The 17,111-nt window shown below is 50.2% G+C and overlaps 1 pseudogene; it reads left to right on the top strand.

Moving 5' to 3' along the window:
* Nucleotides 1-6,863: 6,863 nt before the first annotated feature.
* LOC142483104 (glucose-6-phosphatase catalytic subunit 1-like) lies at nucleotides 6,864-16,238 on the top strand (annotated as a pseudogene).
* The last annotated feature ends 873 nt before the right edge of the window (nucleotides 16,239-17,111 follow it).

Raw genomic sequence — 17,111 nt, 5'->3', positions numbered from 1 at the left:
ATAACAAATAATATAAATCAGGTCATGGGAATAAGCGTTTCAGACATAAAAGTAACATTAAGGAAGAGGAGTCCCTGCCCGAGGAGCTTACAGTATAATTGGGATAACGTACAGAGACAGTAGGAGGGAGTTCTGGTAAGTGCGTCTGCAGGGGGCCAAGCTTTATGTATCACTAGCTGAGAGACCCGGCGTTGCCCGGGATGTAAATGCGTAATAGGTAGTATTATTTATAAATCGTGGAACAATAGGTGAGTATTTGTTGTAAAGGTTGGATAATAATATTGAAAAGAAAGATGGAAGAAAATGTAATACGATGTTGTATAAAAATGGTTTATTGTAACCACACCACAGTACAATGTATATTTTGGTGGCATAAGTGATGTAAAAATCTGAGTCGTGTGTCCTGCTAGGGTGTGAGGCGGCGGGTGGCGCGTGGGTTGTGAGTGCTGTGTGCGAGTGGGGGTCCTGCTAGGGTGTGAGGCGGCGGGTGGTGCCTGGGTTGTGAGTGCTGTCTGTGAGTGGGGGTCCTGCAAGGGTGTGAGGCGGCGGGTGGTGCGTGGGTTGTGAGTGCTGTCTGTGAGTGGGGTCCTGCTAGGGTGTGAGGCGGTGGGTCAGTGATGTCGGTGCGTAGGGGCGGGAGGCAACAGGTGTGTGTGGCGGCAGGTATGTGTCGAGTGTGGCGGGTGTCTGTTGAGTGCGTGCAGCGGCTGTGAGGCGGTGGGTGAAAGGCAGAGGCGGACGGAGTAAGGGCGGGTGAAAGGCAGAGGCGGGGGTGGGGAGGCGTTAAGGCGGGCAGGAAGGCGAAGGGCGGCGGGAAGGGGAGGAGGGGGTGGAGGAGGGGGGCAAGGGGTGGAGGAGGGGGGCAAGGGGTGGAGGAGGGGGGAAGGGTTAGAGGAGGGGGGGGAAGGGTTAGAGGAGGGGGGGAAGGGGCGGAGGGAATGGGGGGGCGGTGGGAGGCGGTGGGAAGGGGGGGTGGGAGGCGGTGGGAAGGGGGGGTGGGAGGCGGTGGGAAGGGGGGTGGGAGGCGGTGGGAAGGGGGGGGAGGCGGTGGGAAGGGGTGGGGGGAGGCGGTGGGAAGGGGGGCTGGGAGGCGGTGGGAAGGGGGGGGGAGGCGGTGGGAAGGGGGGGAACGGGGAGGCGGTGGGAAGGGGGGGGGGGCGGTGGGAAGGGGGGGGAGGCGGTGGGAAGGTGGAGGGAAGGGGGGGAAGGCGGTGGGAAGGGGGGGGAGGCGGTGGGAAGGGGGGGGGAGGGCGGGGGGGAAGGGGGGGGGGAGGGGGGAGGCGGTGGGAAGGGGGGGGAGGCGGTGGGAAGGGGGGTGGAGGGGAGGTGAAGGGGGGGGTGGAGGGGAGGTGAAGGTGGGGGGGTGGAGGGGAGGTGGAGGGGGGTGGAGGGGAGGTGAAGGGGGGGAGTGGAAGGGAGGTGAAGGGGGGGGTGGAAGGGAGGTGAAGGGGGGGTGGAAGGGAGGTGAAGGGGGGGGTGGAGGGGAGGTGAAGGGGGGGGGTGGAGGGGAGGTGAATGGGGGGTGGAGGGGAGGTGAAGGGGGGGTGGAGGGGGGGAGATAAATGGGGAGGTGAAGGGGGGTGGAAGGGAGAAGTGGAGTGAGGGGAGGTGAAAGGGGGTGAGGGGAGCTGATGGGGGGTGAGGGTGGGTGAGGGGAGGTGAAGGCCGCTCACTCACCCGTCCGGCAGGTCCCACGTGGATCTGAGGCGGGAGGCAGCGTGTTGTGGCCGCTCTCCCGCTGTGTCCCGGGCGCTCGCTCGCTCCCCCGCTGACTGTTGCGGCGCCGGGGGGGGGGGTATCGGGGAGATACTGACACTGGAGGGAGGGGGGGTGGAGGGAGGTGAAGGGGGGGTGGAGGGGAGGTGAAGGCCGCTCACTCACCCATCCGGCAGGTCCCACGTGGATCTGAGGCGGGAGGCAGCGTGTTGTGGACGCTCCCCCGCTGTGTCCCGGGCGCCGCCATCTTGGGCACTCGGCGCCGCGAGGCAGCCTGCCTGGCCACTGGCTGTTCCCCCGCCGGGGAGGGGGGGGGCATGTATATGTGTGTGGGGGGGGGGGAGGTGGGAGATATAGAGGGGGGGTCTCGCACGGCCGCTGACACTGGGTGGGGGGGGGGGGCGCTGAAGGGGTAATAATAGTGTGTGTGTCCCGCTGACTGTAGCGGCGCCGGGGAGGGGGGGGGGGCGCTGAAGGGGTAATAATAGTGTGTGTGTCCCCCGCTGAATGTAGCTGCGCCGGGGAGGGGGTGAGTTGTAGCGCCGGTGAGGGGGGGGCATGTATATGTGTGGGGGGGGAGAGGTGGGAGATATAGAGGGGGGGTCTCGCACGGCCGCTGACACTGGGTGGGGGGGGGGGGGCGCTGAAGGGGTAATAATAGTGTGTGTGTCCCGCTGACTGTAGCGGCGCCGGGGGAGGGGGGGGTCGGGGTGAAAGCACGGGAGACACGGGGAGAGGAGGAGGTGCGCGCGGGTGCTGCTAACACTGTGAGCCCCGCTAATGTATGTAACAGTGTGTGTGTGTGTGTGTGTGTGTGTGTCACTGTGTGTGTGTGTCACTGTGTGTGTGTCTGTCACTGTGTGTGTGTGTCCGTGTGTGTGTGTGTGTGTGTGTGTGTGTGTGTGTGTGTGTGTGTGTGTGTGTGTGTGTGTGTGTGTGTGTGTGTGTGTGTGTGTGTGTGTGTGTGTGTGTGTGTGTGTGTGTGTGTGTGTGTGTGTGTGTGTGTGTGTGTCTGTCACTGTGTGTGTGTGTGTGTGTGTGTGTGTGTGTGTGTGTGTGTGTGTGTGTGTGTGTGTGTGTGTGTGTGTGTGTGTGTGTGTGTGTGTGTGTGTGTGTGTGTGTGTGTGTGTCTGTGTGTGTGTGTGTGTGTGTGTGTGTGTGTGTGTGTGTGTGTGTGTGTGTGTGTGTGTCTGTGTGTGTGTCTGTGTGTGTGTGTCCCCCCTGTGTGTGTGTGTCCCTGTGTTCCCTGTGTGTGTGTGTCCCTGTGTTCCCTGTGTGTGTGTCCCTTGGCCCGTCACTCCGCCTCAGGCCAATGAGAGGTGTGCGGGGGCGGGCGGGCCAAGGGACCAATGAGATTTCCCCTAGGGACACCGGACATCCAGGCAGGCATGCATGCATGCAGGCAGGCAGGCAAACATACAGTGCTTTCACTAATATAGTATAAGATGTGTCCAGGAATATCCACAGTGCTATTCATATGCTTCTTTAAGCAGGTGTGTCTTAAGGTGGGTCTTAAAGGTGGATAGAGAGGGTGCTAGTCGGGTACTGAGGGGAAGGGCATTCCAGAGGTGTGGGGCAGTCAGTGAGAAAGGGTTAAGGCGGGAGAGGGCTTTAGATGCAAAGGGGGTAGAAAGAAGACATCCTTGAGAAGAACGCAAGAGTCGGGATCGTGCATAGCGAGAATTAGGGTGAGATGTAAGGAGGGGCAGAGGAGGGTATAGAGAGATATTAGGGTGAGATGTAAGGAGGGGCAGAGGGGGGTATAGTGAGATATTGGGGTGAGATGTAAGAGGGGCAGAGGAGGGTATAGTGAGATATTAGGGTGAGATGTAAGGAGGGGCAGAGGAGGGTATAGTGAGATATTAGGGTGAGATGTAAGGAGGGGCAGAGGAGGGTATAGTGAGATATTAGGGTGAGATGTAAGGAGGGGCAGAGGAGTGTAAAGCTTTAAAAGTAAGGAGGAGAATTGAGTGTGAGATACGGGATGTATTAAGTTTATTAGTGTGTACTTGTGTGTATCAGCGTGTATCAGTGTGTGTGTGTGTGTGTGTGTGTGTGTGTGTGTGTGTGTGTGTGTGTGTGTGTGTGTGTGTGTGTGTGTGTGTGTGTGTGTGTGTATCAATGTATATGCATGTGTATCAGTGTCTGTGTTTGAGTGTGTATGTATCTGTGGGTATGTATGTGTATCAGTGTGAGTGTATATCAGTGTGTATGTATGTGTATCAGTGTGTCTGTGTCAGTGTGAGTGTGTATCAGTGTGTATGTCTGTGTTTCAGTGTCAGTGTGAGTGTATCAGTGTGTGTGTATCAGTGTGTATGTCTGTGTATCAGTGCCTGTGTGTCAGTGTGTGTGTGTATCAGTGTGTCTGTGCCAGTGTGAGTGTGTATCAGTGTGTATGTCTGTGTTTCAGTGTCAGTGTGTGTGTATCAGTGTGTATGTCTGTGTGTCAGTGTGTGTGTCAGTGTGTGTGTGTGTGTGTGTGTGTGTGTGTGTGTGTGTGTGTGTGTGTGTGTGTGTGTGTGTGTGTGTGTGTGTGTGTGTCAGTTTGTATGTATGTGTATCAATGTGTGTGTGTGCATCAGTGTGTATGTATGTGTAAATGTGTCTGTGTGTGTGTATCAGTGTGTATGTATGTGTATCAGTGTCTGTGTGTGTGTATCAGTGTGTATGTATGTGTATCAGTGTCTGTGTGTCAGTGTGTGTGCATCAGTGTGTATGTATGTGTATCTGTGTCAGTGTGTGTATCAGTGTGTATGTATGTGTATCAGTGTGTGTATATCAGTGTGTATGTATCATGTGTATGCATGTGTATCAGTGTCTGTGTGTGTATCAGTGTGTATGTATGTGTATCAGTATCTGCGTATGTATCAGTGTGTATGTATGTGTATCAGTGTCTGTGTCAGTGTGTGTGTGTTTATTAGTGTGTATGTGTGTATCAGTGTGTGTGTATAAGTGTGTATGCATGTGTATCAGTGTCTGTGTGTGTATCAGTGTGTATGTATGTGTATCAGTGTGTGTGTGTGTATCAGTGTGTGTGTCTGTGTGTGTGTATAAGTGTGTATGCATGTGTATCAGTATCTGCGTGTGTATCAGTGTGTATGTATGTGTATCAGTGTGTGTGTGTGTGTGTGTATCAGTGTGTGTGTCTGTGTGTGTGTGTGTTTATTAGTGTGTATGTGTGTATCAGTGTGTGTATAAGTGTGTATGCATGTGTATCAGTGTCTGTATGTGTATCAGTGTGTGTGTGTATCAGTGTGTGTGTGTGTATCAGTGTGTGTGTGTATCAGTGTGTGTGTGTGTGTATAAGTGTGTAGGCATGTGTATCAGTGTCTGTGTGTGTATCAGTGTATATGTATGTGTATCAGTGTGTGTGTGTATCAGTGTGTGTGTCTGTGTGTGTATCAGTGTGTGTGTGTGTATAAGTGTGTATGTATGTGTATCAGTGTCTGTGTGTGTGTATCAGTGTCTGTGTGTGTATCAGTGTGTATGTATGTGTGTCAGTATCTGCGTGTGTATCAGTGTGTATGTATGTGTATCAGTGTCTGTGTCAGTGTGTGTGTGTTTATTAGTGTGTATGTGTGTATCAGTGTGTGTGTGTATAAGTGTGTATGTATGTGTATCAGTGTCTGTGTGTGTGTATCAGTGTGTGTGTGTGTATAAGTGTGTATGCATGTGTATCAGTGTCTGTGTGTGTATCAGTGTGTATGTATGTGTATCAGTGTCTGTGTCAGTGTGTGTGTGTTTATTAGTGTGTATGTGTGTATCAGTGTGTGTGTATAAGTGTGTATGTATGTGTATCAGTGTCTGTGTGTGTGTATCAGTGTGTGTGTGTGTATAAGTGTGTATGCATGTGTATCAGTGTCTGTGTGTGTATCAGTGTGTATGTATGTGTATCAGTGTGTGTGTCTGTGTGTGTGTATTACACTGGCTCACATCCATTATAGGAAACACACCAGACCCATTTCCCTTCATAATGTAAAGTTGGAGCAGTGAAACTGGCCTGTAACTTCACATGTTTATTGACAAAGCTCTGAGGGAGACAGATAAACACTTCCCTTGTGCTGTGGAAGTGGTGTATCTGATTGCAATTAGGCGTCACATGGCTGTGATGGGGCCTCTTGAGCTCTGACAGCTGATCAAAGTCCGTAGACGTCGACTCTATTCGGCTTTCACAGACCCTTAGAATTAGATCTCACTTCAAGCTCCAGTTCCACTTACACCAGTGATTCACAACTTGTGGGCCCTGCCTCTCATTACAGGGGGGCTCAGAAAGACTTAAGGGAGATAGTGGGCGCTCCTTCCTAGTGCACCAAATACAGAATGGGGGAGGGTCTCAAAGGCCAAATAAATGCTTTTGGTGGGTGGGTGGGTGAGGGGGGGTTAGATTAAACGCAGTACTCCAAGCTATTGGGTTCCCCAGGTTCCTGAGATATTTCATAGTAAAATTCCCCTTACGATAATTCTTGCAACTACGGGGGGTCAGTCTCACTGTGGAAGCCAATAGACATCATCATGAGATGACATAGCAGCTTTCGATTGGGTGACCCGCTCCCACCCCCCCCCCCCACCTGCCCTCCTCCCCCCCCCTCTCCCCCAGCCATCTTTCCTTTCCCCTGCAAGTGCTGCTGGCGAAATCATCACAAATAAATACCTTGACAATCGAGGGAGGTATACAAAGTCAGCGCGACAGAAGAAAATAAATATATTATAAAATGTTATTTATACGTCAAGATAGAGTTTGGAGAGTGGTCAGTGGAGCTGTGAATGTTGAAGCTCGCGGCTCTTTCCCTGGTATATCAGATGGTAGGCGTGGTGGAAGAAGCCACGGGAAGAAGATTGGGGGCTTTAGGGGGATTCTGGATACGTGTCCTTGGAGAAGTGAGTTTTCAGGGCGCTGTCTCAAAGAAGTCACCTGAGTTGACTTGAGGTTAGCAGATACAGTCCAAGGATAGGATAATACGTAGACAGGTCCAGAAAAACAAGAGCATGTTTGACCACGGAGTAACAACATGCTAATCATTGACGCTAACTGATCGATAAGTGGTACAAGGGTATGTTTACCACCTAAAGTGAGGAGGTCGTAGTTCAGTTGGAAACCTCCGTTGATTTAACATCTGTTTGATGTCTGCTCTTCCAATCGTGATTTGTCCGGCGGTGGGGGGGCTTCCCATAAAATGCTATATAAGGCGATAGCAAGGGTTTAGTTTACCGTTGGAAGTAAACACAGTGCGTTTGACGAGTGCTAGAGAGGACCTAGCAAGATGGAGATCGGGATGGACACTCTTCATGCCACTGGAGTCCACATAGTCAAGTATCTGCAGGAGAACTTCATGAGCTCCCAAGACTGGTTCGTCTTCGTCTCCTTGGCCGCCGACCTCAGAAACACCTTCTTCGTCTTTTTCCCCATCTGGTTCCACCTGTGCGAGTCGGTGGGCATCAAACTCATCTGGGTGGCTGTGATCGGGGACTGGCTTAACCTCATCTTCAAGTGGTGAGTACTCAACGGGATGTTTTACAACCTTAGATAGAATATTAACTATATTATACAAGGTCTTCTTCTCTCTCTCTCTGTTCTTGGAGCATAGATTTAGAAGACCTTATAAACACGGTGTCATTGATGGGAGCAATTCATAGTGAGATATAAAATGTTCTTGGCTTGTAATTAGCTTCAGTTTAGATTTAGATTTAAGCTGGCAACCCATGCCAACATGTCCCTTCTTCTACAAGTCCTAACACTCCCTGGAAACGCTCTCCTAACCTCTGTGATGGAGGAAGAGCTGTCTTAGTAGAATGGTCATTCACAGGTGCGTAACAAGAACTACCATTTAAATGTGGGGTGAGTACGTTTAAAACCAGGGAGTGCTAGGACGTGCAAACGAGGGAGATCTTGCATGGTTTGCAGGCTTACAATGCTTTGGCCAAACGAAAATGACCCTCACTTCCGAAAAGAAAAACAGAGAAAGTATTTTAACTATATCATTTGTCAATAAGTGACAACACCAGGATAAAGGAGACCCTACCCCCCCAAAAAAATGTACAATAGTTTATCTTCAGTGTCAGGATGGAGTCTGACTGGAAGACATATCAGGGGACAGAAAGAGTTTCAAAGCTCCCTTCCGGCCGCTAACGAGAATGTTGGTCAGCTTGTCCAGGAATAGAACTGGTCCAGTCAGCATGAGTTTATATGTCCCATTAATTAATTAATTAATAATACCGTGATCATCTCCCTTCCCAAGTGCCAGCTCCCGCAAAAAAACTTTGGCCAACCAGTTTTCGCCTGCCGAATTTGGCTTTCTGTTTTCGTAACCTATAACCCGCCTCGAAAAAAAAAACGAAGAACGATGGTCTTGCTCGTCTCTGGAAATCAATTACAGATCGCGGTTCTTGGGGGTTGTGGGGGGGCTTGGAATGGGGGGGGGGGGGGGGGGGGGAGCATCTGTTAATCAAACCTCAGATTTCCCCCTGATTCAGGTTACATAAAAATACATCTCACAGAAAATCGCCGGACGCAGAATGGTTTGAAGGTGATGGAAAACAACTTGTTTGCCATCCTTATTTCTCTAAATTAAATAAAAATATAATGTTGTCATCACATTCACAACGTTCTGAGGCAGGTCTGCAACCCTGCCCTTCCCCATTATCTCTTAGCTTACCGTGCTTCCACTGCAGCCAGGGATTCTGGGGCAATGACATGCAAATGAGCACTCGCAGTGAGTCGTCACTTTTGGCTTCCTGCCCACTTTAACATGGGATCCCCCTATAAGCTTCTGCCTGCCGTAGTACACAGCTTTTCCAGCACAGCCTGGGGGGGTTAAAGAAGTGCAGAGCTTGCCAACCTACTCAGAGACAGCAGTGAGGCTTGGTCACGTGAAGCCTTGTATAAGTGAGGGCGAGTTGAAAAGTAACAGCGTACAGCAAATAAAGACCCCCCCCCACCCCCACGTGGTGAGCCCGTTCACGTGTCTCGGGCAGATCTGCCTTCTCTCAAGTAGAAGACGACAGAGAACTGAAGCGTGAGAACAGGATGCAGATCAAACAGCCTATTCATCAAAGACGAGGCCACAGCTGTGCAATAACACAGCAAGCGGCCAAGGATAATGTTGCCACAATTGGTTTGTCAACGTAGGAGGACATCAGTCAACCAACCCCGAGTAACCACCAGCTCTCTTATGTTACTGTGACTATATTTGGAGCTACATATATAGACTACCAACTTGTCACCTTCAATACTATCATTACCACCACCAGGCTATGAACGAGCTACTAGTCCTTATCCTGGATCACTTATACAGTGTTTATACCCAGGCATAGACTTATATCAAGCATTCCACACTCCGCTGTGCCTAACATGCGCTAAGATATCAGGTTTTAATTAGATTGTTTTTCTTGTTATCATTAATAAAATTTATTTATTTTGAGCTCCACCCCAGTGAGTGCATCTTGTGGGATTCTATCCTTGTTTCTCAACCACCAGCTCTCGACAGCTCTCCGATAACCCGGCGCCCGTTCTTTTTTTTCGGCAGGGTCCTTTTTGGACAGCGGCCTTACTGGTGGGTACACGAGACGTCATTCTACGTCAACACGTCGGCTCCGACATCCGCCAGTTCCCGGTGACCTGCGAGACTGGGCCAGGTAAGTGGCTGTCCCCCCACCCCAACGGAGGACACGCTGGGTCAATTTTGCCCTAGCGGCAGATGGATGACTCTGGTTGATCTAACTCAGGGGTGGCCAACTCCAGTCCTCAAGAGCGAGCGACAGGTCAGGTTGGCAGCTCTTGACTGAGCCGCTGAATGATGCCACCTGTGCCCTTGAGGACTGGGGTTGGCCACTCCTGATCTAGGATCTTCTAGTTGATGGGATCTGGCTGATTTATGGGACTCAGAGACAGGAAAACTGCACCAGTTGTAGATCCAACTCCCCCCCCCCGCCCGCCCCCCATCTCATCATTAATCTCGCACTGACTCTCTGCTCCCCTAACTTGTCATATCACCCCTCCCCCCAAAATCCTCTCTGGAAGGGAGTCAAGCTCCTTGATGCACCAATGCGGAGTCAAAATGATGCAACACGCGCCTATTTTTGGCGCAACGCCAACGCCTGTGACACTTGATAAATGACCCCCTAAATTTAACGGTGTTGTTGGCAGTGGGGCCAATGCCAAGAAACCCCAACATGCCCAATTTTAAGGACGTCCCTGGTTCAGCAACGATAGCTGTGCCACCATATCCCTAAACCCTGTCTGTGGCCCCTTGATGAATGGAGTTGAGCGCCCGTGATCCACACCCGCGTTCCCCAACTCCGGTCATCAAGAACACCCCCCCCCCCCCCACAGGTCTGGTATTAAGGATATCCCTGCTTCAGCACAGGTGGCACAATCATTTTGACTGCACCCCCCCCCTGTGCTGAAGCAGGGACATCCTTAATACCGGACCTGTTGTGGGGTTTTCGTGACGACTGGCGTTGGGAACCACCCCTCAAACCATAGGATGTAGCAGTGCCTCCTGCACGGTAGGTGTCCCAACCATCCCCCGAGAGCAGTGTAAGAAGTATTCAATATTCCAATTACAAGGGCACAAAGAGCAGCAGATCTACTCCACAGAAGGGTCATTGTGTCAGTTTCTTGGTTAAAAGTGCACCCCCCCCCCCCCCCAAAAGACCTATTATGACAGCGAGGTCCATGCGGTTCCTTTTTAAAGCAGATCACCAACCTTATTTTGAAATGTTTTGATTTGACATTTGTTTAGTTCTAAAGGCCGAAAGCCTGCAGTAGAGTTTCCAAACAGCAATTCTCACTTGCTTCACTTCACCCAGTTCTTCTCCTCCCTTTTAAAGCTTTACACTCCTCTGCCCCTCCTTACATCTCACCCTAATATCTCACTATACCCTCTTCTGCCCCTCCTTACATCTCACCCTAATATCTCACTATACCCTCCTCTGCCCCTCCTTACATCTCACCGCAATATCTCACTATACCCTCCTTACATCTCACCCTAATATCTCACTATGCCCCCCTCTGCCCCTCCTTACATCTCAGCCCTAATTTCTCGCTATGCACCATCCCGACTCGTGCGTTCTGCTCAAGGGTGTCTTCTCTCTACCCCCTTTGTATCTAAAGCCCTCTCCCGCCTTAAACCTTTATCACTGTCTGCCCCACACCTCTGGAACACCCTTCCCCTCAATACCCGACTAGCACCCTCTCTACCCACCTTTAAGACCCACCTTAAAACACACCTGCTTAACAAAGTATATTAGTAGCTCCGTGGCCGATACTATACACCTCATACATAAACCTCGGCCCCTTGCAGACGCACTTACCAGAACGCCCTCCTACTGTCTCTGTACGCTCTTCCTACATAACAATTAGACTGTAAGCTCTTTGGAGCAGGGACTCCTCTTCCTAAATGTTACTTTTATGTCTGAAGCGCTTCTTCCCTTTATGTGTTATTTATATTATTTATTATTTATATTATTTATATGATTGTCACGTGTATTACGGCTGTGACGCACTACGTACATTAATGGCGCTATATAAAGACATACGTACATACATACCCGGCAGAACAGTGTTATTGTCCAGTTATCTCGATCTTCTCAGATAAGGCTCTTCCAGGTCCACTAACGGGGTGTGATTTACCATGTTCCATTCGAATGGAAGTCAATAGGAGAGTTTAGCCAATAACGCTTCAGAGTTGACTGAATTACCCCCTCGGTGAGAGGACCTTGGTGCCCACCATCGTTCAGGTTTTGGCCTCCTTTTGTAGGACTAAACAAATCGGTGAGCACGGAAAATAACCAGAGAAGGTGAAAACCGTCACATTCTTGGGGAATAAAACAAGAAACGCGCAGAGGGGGATCTGCCCACGTGAATGTAACCAATCTCCTGATTGTCCTTGTCACAGGAAGTCCATCGGGACATGCCATGGGCTCCTCTGCAGTCTACTACGTCATGGTCAGCGCCGTGCTCAGCCTTCTCCTGCACAACCAGGCCCCTTTCAAGAGCCGGTGAGTGATCTCCGTTGACATGTCCTTCAACTCAACCTCAAGGGCGTTGTCCGTCATTGTCATCTCTCTCGCCCCTTTTACACCCCCGGTGTTAGATCCCCTAAAGGTCGATATAGTCTGTGTTAAAATGTGGTGTTATTCCCCTCCCCTTTGCTCTCTCTCCCCATCTCCCTCTCTGTTCTCTCCCTCTCTCTGGTCTCTCTCTTTCTCCATCCCTCTCTCTCTCTGTTCTCGCTCTCTCCATCTCCCTCTCTCTACCTCTCTGTTCTCTCTCTCTCTCTCTCCATCTCTGTTCTCTCTCTCCCGCTCTGTGTTCTCTCTCTCCCTCCACCCCTCTCTCTCCATCTAAATTCATCTCCATCTCTGTTGTCTCTCGCCACCCCTCTCTCTTCTCTCTCTCTCCCGTTCTGTTCTCACTCTCCCCCTCTCTCTACTCTCTCTCCCTATCTCATTGGGTCAGCTTCACACGTCTCTATGAAATATTTTAGTTTAGCAAACAGTTTATCTTCATTCGGGTGATCTGCCTCCCACGCTTTCTCTGCCAAAGGGTCCACCATGGCATTCCTTTGGCAGCCAACGGGTTGACATCACACACATGGTTCTTTCTGATGTCACACTCCCCACCAAGAGCTCAGGTTGACCAGCTGCTCCGGGTGACCAGGGACCAGCCAAGCTATTTCTGTAGACCATCACAGCAACCTCTAGTGTTCCGCACCATCTCACCTTGTCTCACTGGCTGTGGTTGCAGGTGTCAGCGCTGGGTGCTGTGGTCAGCCTTCTGGGGAGTCCAGATCAACGTCTGTCTGTCCCGAGTCTTCGTGGCTGCACATTTCCCTCACCAGGTCATCGCGGGCGTCATATCAGGTGAGTCATTGACCTCAACCTGCAATGGCTTCATTCGGCCCAACACTGGACACCACGATGGGTAAATCTTCCATGCCAACATCCTCTACAGCCAACATAACCAACGCAGCTCTCTCTTAATCTTATGTAACGGGATGTCCTCCTCGGGTTTCTTCTACAATGAAGATGCACCTTTACTAGAGGTCCTTCAAATCTTCTGGTGAAAAGGTGCAGTCCTCTCAGTTTATTTGGGGGGGGGAGGAGCAAACGCAGAATATAAAAACATTCTTAAAGTATTGAGAATTCTGCCCGTTTATTCTTTCCCATTGTCATTAGGAATCATTGCGTAGGAATGGAAACCCCACGACCGTCATTCCTATCACCTGAACGCTTTCTGTTTGCTGCTAGCTGAAAGTACCCGGCATTGCTCGGGAATTCTAAGAAACCAACCTCATCCCTCCCTTCCTCCTCTCTCCCCCCTCCCCTCCTCCTCTCTCCCCCTTCCCTCCCCTCCTCCTCTCTCCCCCTTCTCTCCCCCTCCTCTGTCCCCACTCTCCTCCTCCTCTCTCCCCCTCACTGTCTCCACTCTCTCCCCTCTCCCCTCCTCCACTGTCTCCCCCTCCCCTCCTCCTCTTCCCCTCCCCACCTCCTCTCTCTCTCCCCTCCCCCTCTCTCTCCTCCTCCTCTCTTTCCCCCTCCCCTCCACCTCACCCCTTCTCTCTCCTCCCCCACCTCTTCTCTCTGTCCCATCCCTTTCCTTTAATACCTTATAATGTCCTCAATTCTTTCCGCCCCTCCCTCCCTCTCCAGCATTCTTACTTTCTCCTCACATGCTAACTCACTTCCTCTTTCTTTCTTCCTGTGATCTTCCTAGCGATCTAACTCTCCTTATCTGCCACCAGGCTATGTGCGTTATGATGTTCCCAATTCTTTCCGCCTCTCTCTCCTTCTCCAGCATTCTTACTGTCTCCTGACGCGCCAACTGACTTCCTCTTTCTCCGTCCGCTTTCTGTGTAACCTTTCTAGTTATCTTACTCTCCTTATCTGCCACCAGGCTATGTGCATTATGATGTCACCAGTATGATGTCACGTGCCAGAGACATCGCCTACCAAGTACAACACCCATTAGATGACTTGCTTAGAGAAATTGCAATAGCTCATAGAATTAAAAAATAGAATATACCCACTTTCCGAACACAGACACAAACCTGCTCCTTCATCTCAGGAACCATCGTCCTAAATGTGGTTACGTTACCAAGAGGTGTTCCATGACTGAGTGCTACTGATTGATTTCAGCTGCTTGTTAAGTGAAACCAGGGTTCCAATATGTCTCGTATATTGATCTTTTTATATTCCCTTATTAACAGGCATGGTGGTGGCTGAAATATTCAACCATGTTCAATCAATCTACAAAGCCAGTGTGAAGAGATACATCTTCACCACTCTCTTCCTGTTCTTCTCTGCTCTGGGCTTCTTCCTGCTGCTCAGAGCTCTGGGTGTGGACCTCTTGTGGACGCTAGAGAAGGCCAAGAGATGGTGCGCCCGGCCTGAGTGGATCCACATTGACACCACCCCCTTCGCCGGCCTCCTCAGGAACCTGGGCATCTTCTGTGGCCTGGGGCTGGCCATCAACTCCCAGATGTACAAGGACAGCTGCCGTGGGAAGCAGGGAGGTCAGTTCATCTTCCGCCTCTGCTGCATCGTGGCCTCTCTGCTCGTTCTCCACCTCTTCGACTCCTTCGAACTTCCACCAAAGTGGAGATGCTCTTCTACCTTCTGTCCTTCTGCAAAAGCGTCGCAGTTCCCCTGGCTGCGGTGGGACTGGTCCCTTACTGTGTGTCCAACGTGTTAAGATGGCAAGAGAAGAAAGTCTTGTGAAAACGGCTCACCAAGTTGGGAAGACTCCATCCCACGTCTAGCTCGATGAACCAGTGGTGTCTTGAGGTTCTCCAAGACCAAGGACCATGCATGAACACAATTAACTTTCTATGCAATGGTTTGTGATAGTACACAGAATGGACATCCACCGAGTCCTTCAATTAGTGTTGTGGATACATTAGAAGGTTCTTTTAGAAATAGTTAAGAGTCAAGTCAAACCATTGAATATATAGGTTTGGATTAAGATGTGGTTACATGTGTTCTAGAACAAACTTTAAGGTTCTACAAAGTAAAATAAACCATGATATTGACATGTTTTAAAGGTTAAATGAGGGGTTGTAACATGGTGTTAATGAGGTATTTTTATTCACGTGTATGTTTTTAACTATTTACCTGCCTGTCATCTCTTATGTTAATAGCTTGGCAGCACGGGTGATTGATGAGGGATATTTGTTCAGTATCCGCTTGCTTGCTTCTCATGATCAGTAATAATGAATAAATGTCAGTTTTCCCTTTTTTTTTTTACGATGGTGGGGATGTTAAAATGGCTGCTGGCAACTTACTTGCGAGCCAGTTAATGAAAAATGTATTTTGAATTCCTCCTTTTCCCCCCCCCCCCATGATGGGAACTCTGGGATCATTGAGCCGAAACGGTTCCAGAGATGCTTACCGGTACAAGTAGCTTGTTCCCGTCCCCTCCAGGGGAAACAAAATGGCGGTGTAAACCTCCCACGTCCCCTGGGCCAAGGGGAAGCCACATCATCATCCGTGGACAAAAAAACGGGGCAGATCTCTCCATCTACCATGGAATAAGAGCAGCTCTTTCAGGGGCAAAGTAGACCCAGAATCCTTTGCTGCAGATAAACCATTGTGTGACGTGACAATGGGCGAAATGAAGCCAGGTTGGGGACATGGGTAGAACATGTAAATAAACTCTTGGGTTCTCTGCCTTCATCGAAACAGGCTAACCCCTTATGACGTTGCCTGAACCTCATGAAGGCCGGCACGTCAGGGCTCTTATGACGTTCATGGAATATCGTCTTTCTTTTGTGGTTGGAGGAGACCACGATCGGAAAACGGAAGTGGAGTTACCTCTGCCTCTGTTCACATCACACGGGGGTGGCGGCCGCGACCACTTGGTCACATTCCCGGAAGACCAGTGGGTGCTAGGGTGACGCCAGTCTTCCCGTAGCCAAAGGGTGACATATGAAAGAGGATCCACGATAGAGTTGTCCACTGCTGTCATCATCGTTTTTGACGGCACCTTAATGGCGGCTACAATGCACCAACATTTTTTTAATTAGTAGGGTTATCATCCAGGGCCGGACGTCCCAGTACAAAGACTGCCTAAGACATTTGTCACGGCCGTTTAGCCACCACTCGCCCCGCCGCCTGACGCCAAGGTAAGCCCCCTAACCCTAAAAACCGCCTATTCTTAACCCCTAAAATTAATGATACCCCCTACCCTACAAACCTTAACTCCTTATCCTAAAACCCTCTCATCCAAGCCCCCCCCCCCCCCTCCTACCCTAACAAATAAAAAGTTAATTTATCGTAGCGGCAAAACGGTCGCTGGTCGAGTCTCCAGCGGCGGAACGGCTACGGCAAAGGGTCCGTCGGCGGCGAATTGGTCGTGGCAAGATGGCTGTAACCAAATTATATATATATATATATATATATATATATATATATATTAACAGTTGGATGGTTTTCCTAACATTGCTTATATGAGAACATTTATTTGATCACAATATTTTGTATTATTTTATTTATGCCTGTGTATTAAACATTGTTCTTTTTTAGGGGCGTCTCTCTTGTGCGTAGGAGTATTTGGTATTCTGGAGAGCGTACTTCTTTCTTCTTGTGGAAATAGCAGATTGGGGGTTATGAAAACGGTGACCCCACATAGAGCCAAATGGGACCGGAGGATCATTACATCTTTATTGGGTTAAAGGATCAGTCAGGACCCATGTAGGGGCAAAGTGACCTAATGACAGGGCCGTAGGGGCAAAGTGACCTAATGACAGTGACGTGGTTAATGGGTTAAAGGGTAAGTCCCACGTAGGGGCAAAGTGACCTAATGACAGGGACGTGTTTAATGGGTTAAAGGGTCAGTCCCACGTAGGAGCAAAGTGACATAATGACAGGGACGTGTTTAATGGGTTAAAGGGTCAGTCCCACGTAGGGGCAAAGTGACCTAATGACAGGGACGTGTTTAATGGGTTAAAGGGTCAGTCCCACGTAGGGGCAAAGTGACCTAATGACAGGGACGTGTTTAATGGGTTAAAGGGTCAGTCCCACGTAGGGGCAAATTGACATAATGACAGGGCGTGTGTAATGGGCTAAAGGGTCAGTCCCACGTAGGAGCAAAGTGACCTAATGACAGGGACGTGTGTAATGGGTTAAAGGGTCAGTCCCACGTAGGGGCAAAGTGACCTAATGACAGTGACGTGTTTAATGGGTTAAAGAGTCAGTCCCACGTAGGGCAAAGTGACATAATGACAGGGACGTGTTTAATGGGTTAAAGGGTCAGTCCCACGTAGGAGCAAAGTGACATAATGACAGGGACGTGTTTAATGGGTTAAAGGGTCAGTCCCACGTAGGGGCAAAGTGACCTAATGACAGGGACATGTTTAATGGGTTAAAGGGACAGTCCCACGTAGGGGGCAAAGTGA

Source organism: Ascaphus truei, unplaced genomic scaffold, assembly GCF_040206685.1.
Source record: "Ascaphus truei isolate aAscTru1 unplaced genomic scaffold, aAscTru1.hap1 HAP1_SCAFFOLD_2955, whole genome shotgun sequence".
NCBI classification, from domain to species: domain Eukaryota; kingdom Metazoa; phylum Chordata; class Amphibia; order Anura; family Ascaphidae; genus Ascaphus; species Ascaphus truei.
The sequence above is the reverse complement of the archived record's forward strand: the minus strand, read 5'-3'. Positions and strand labels throughout refer to the sequence as shown.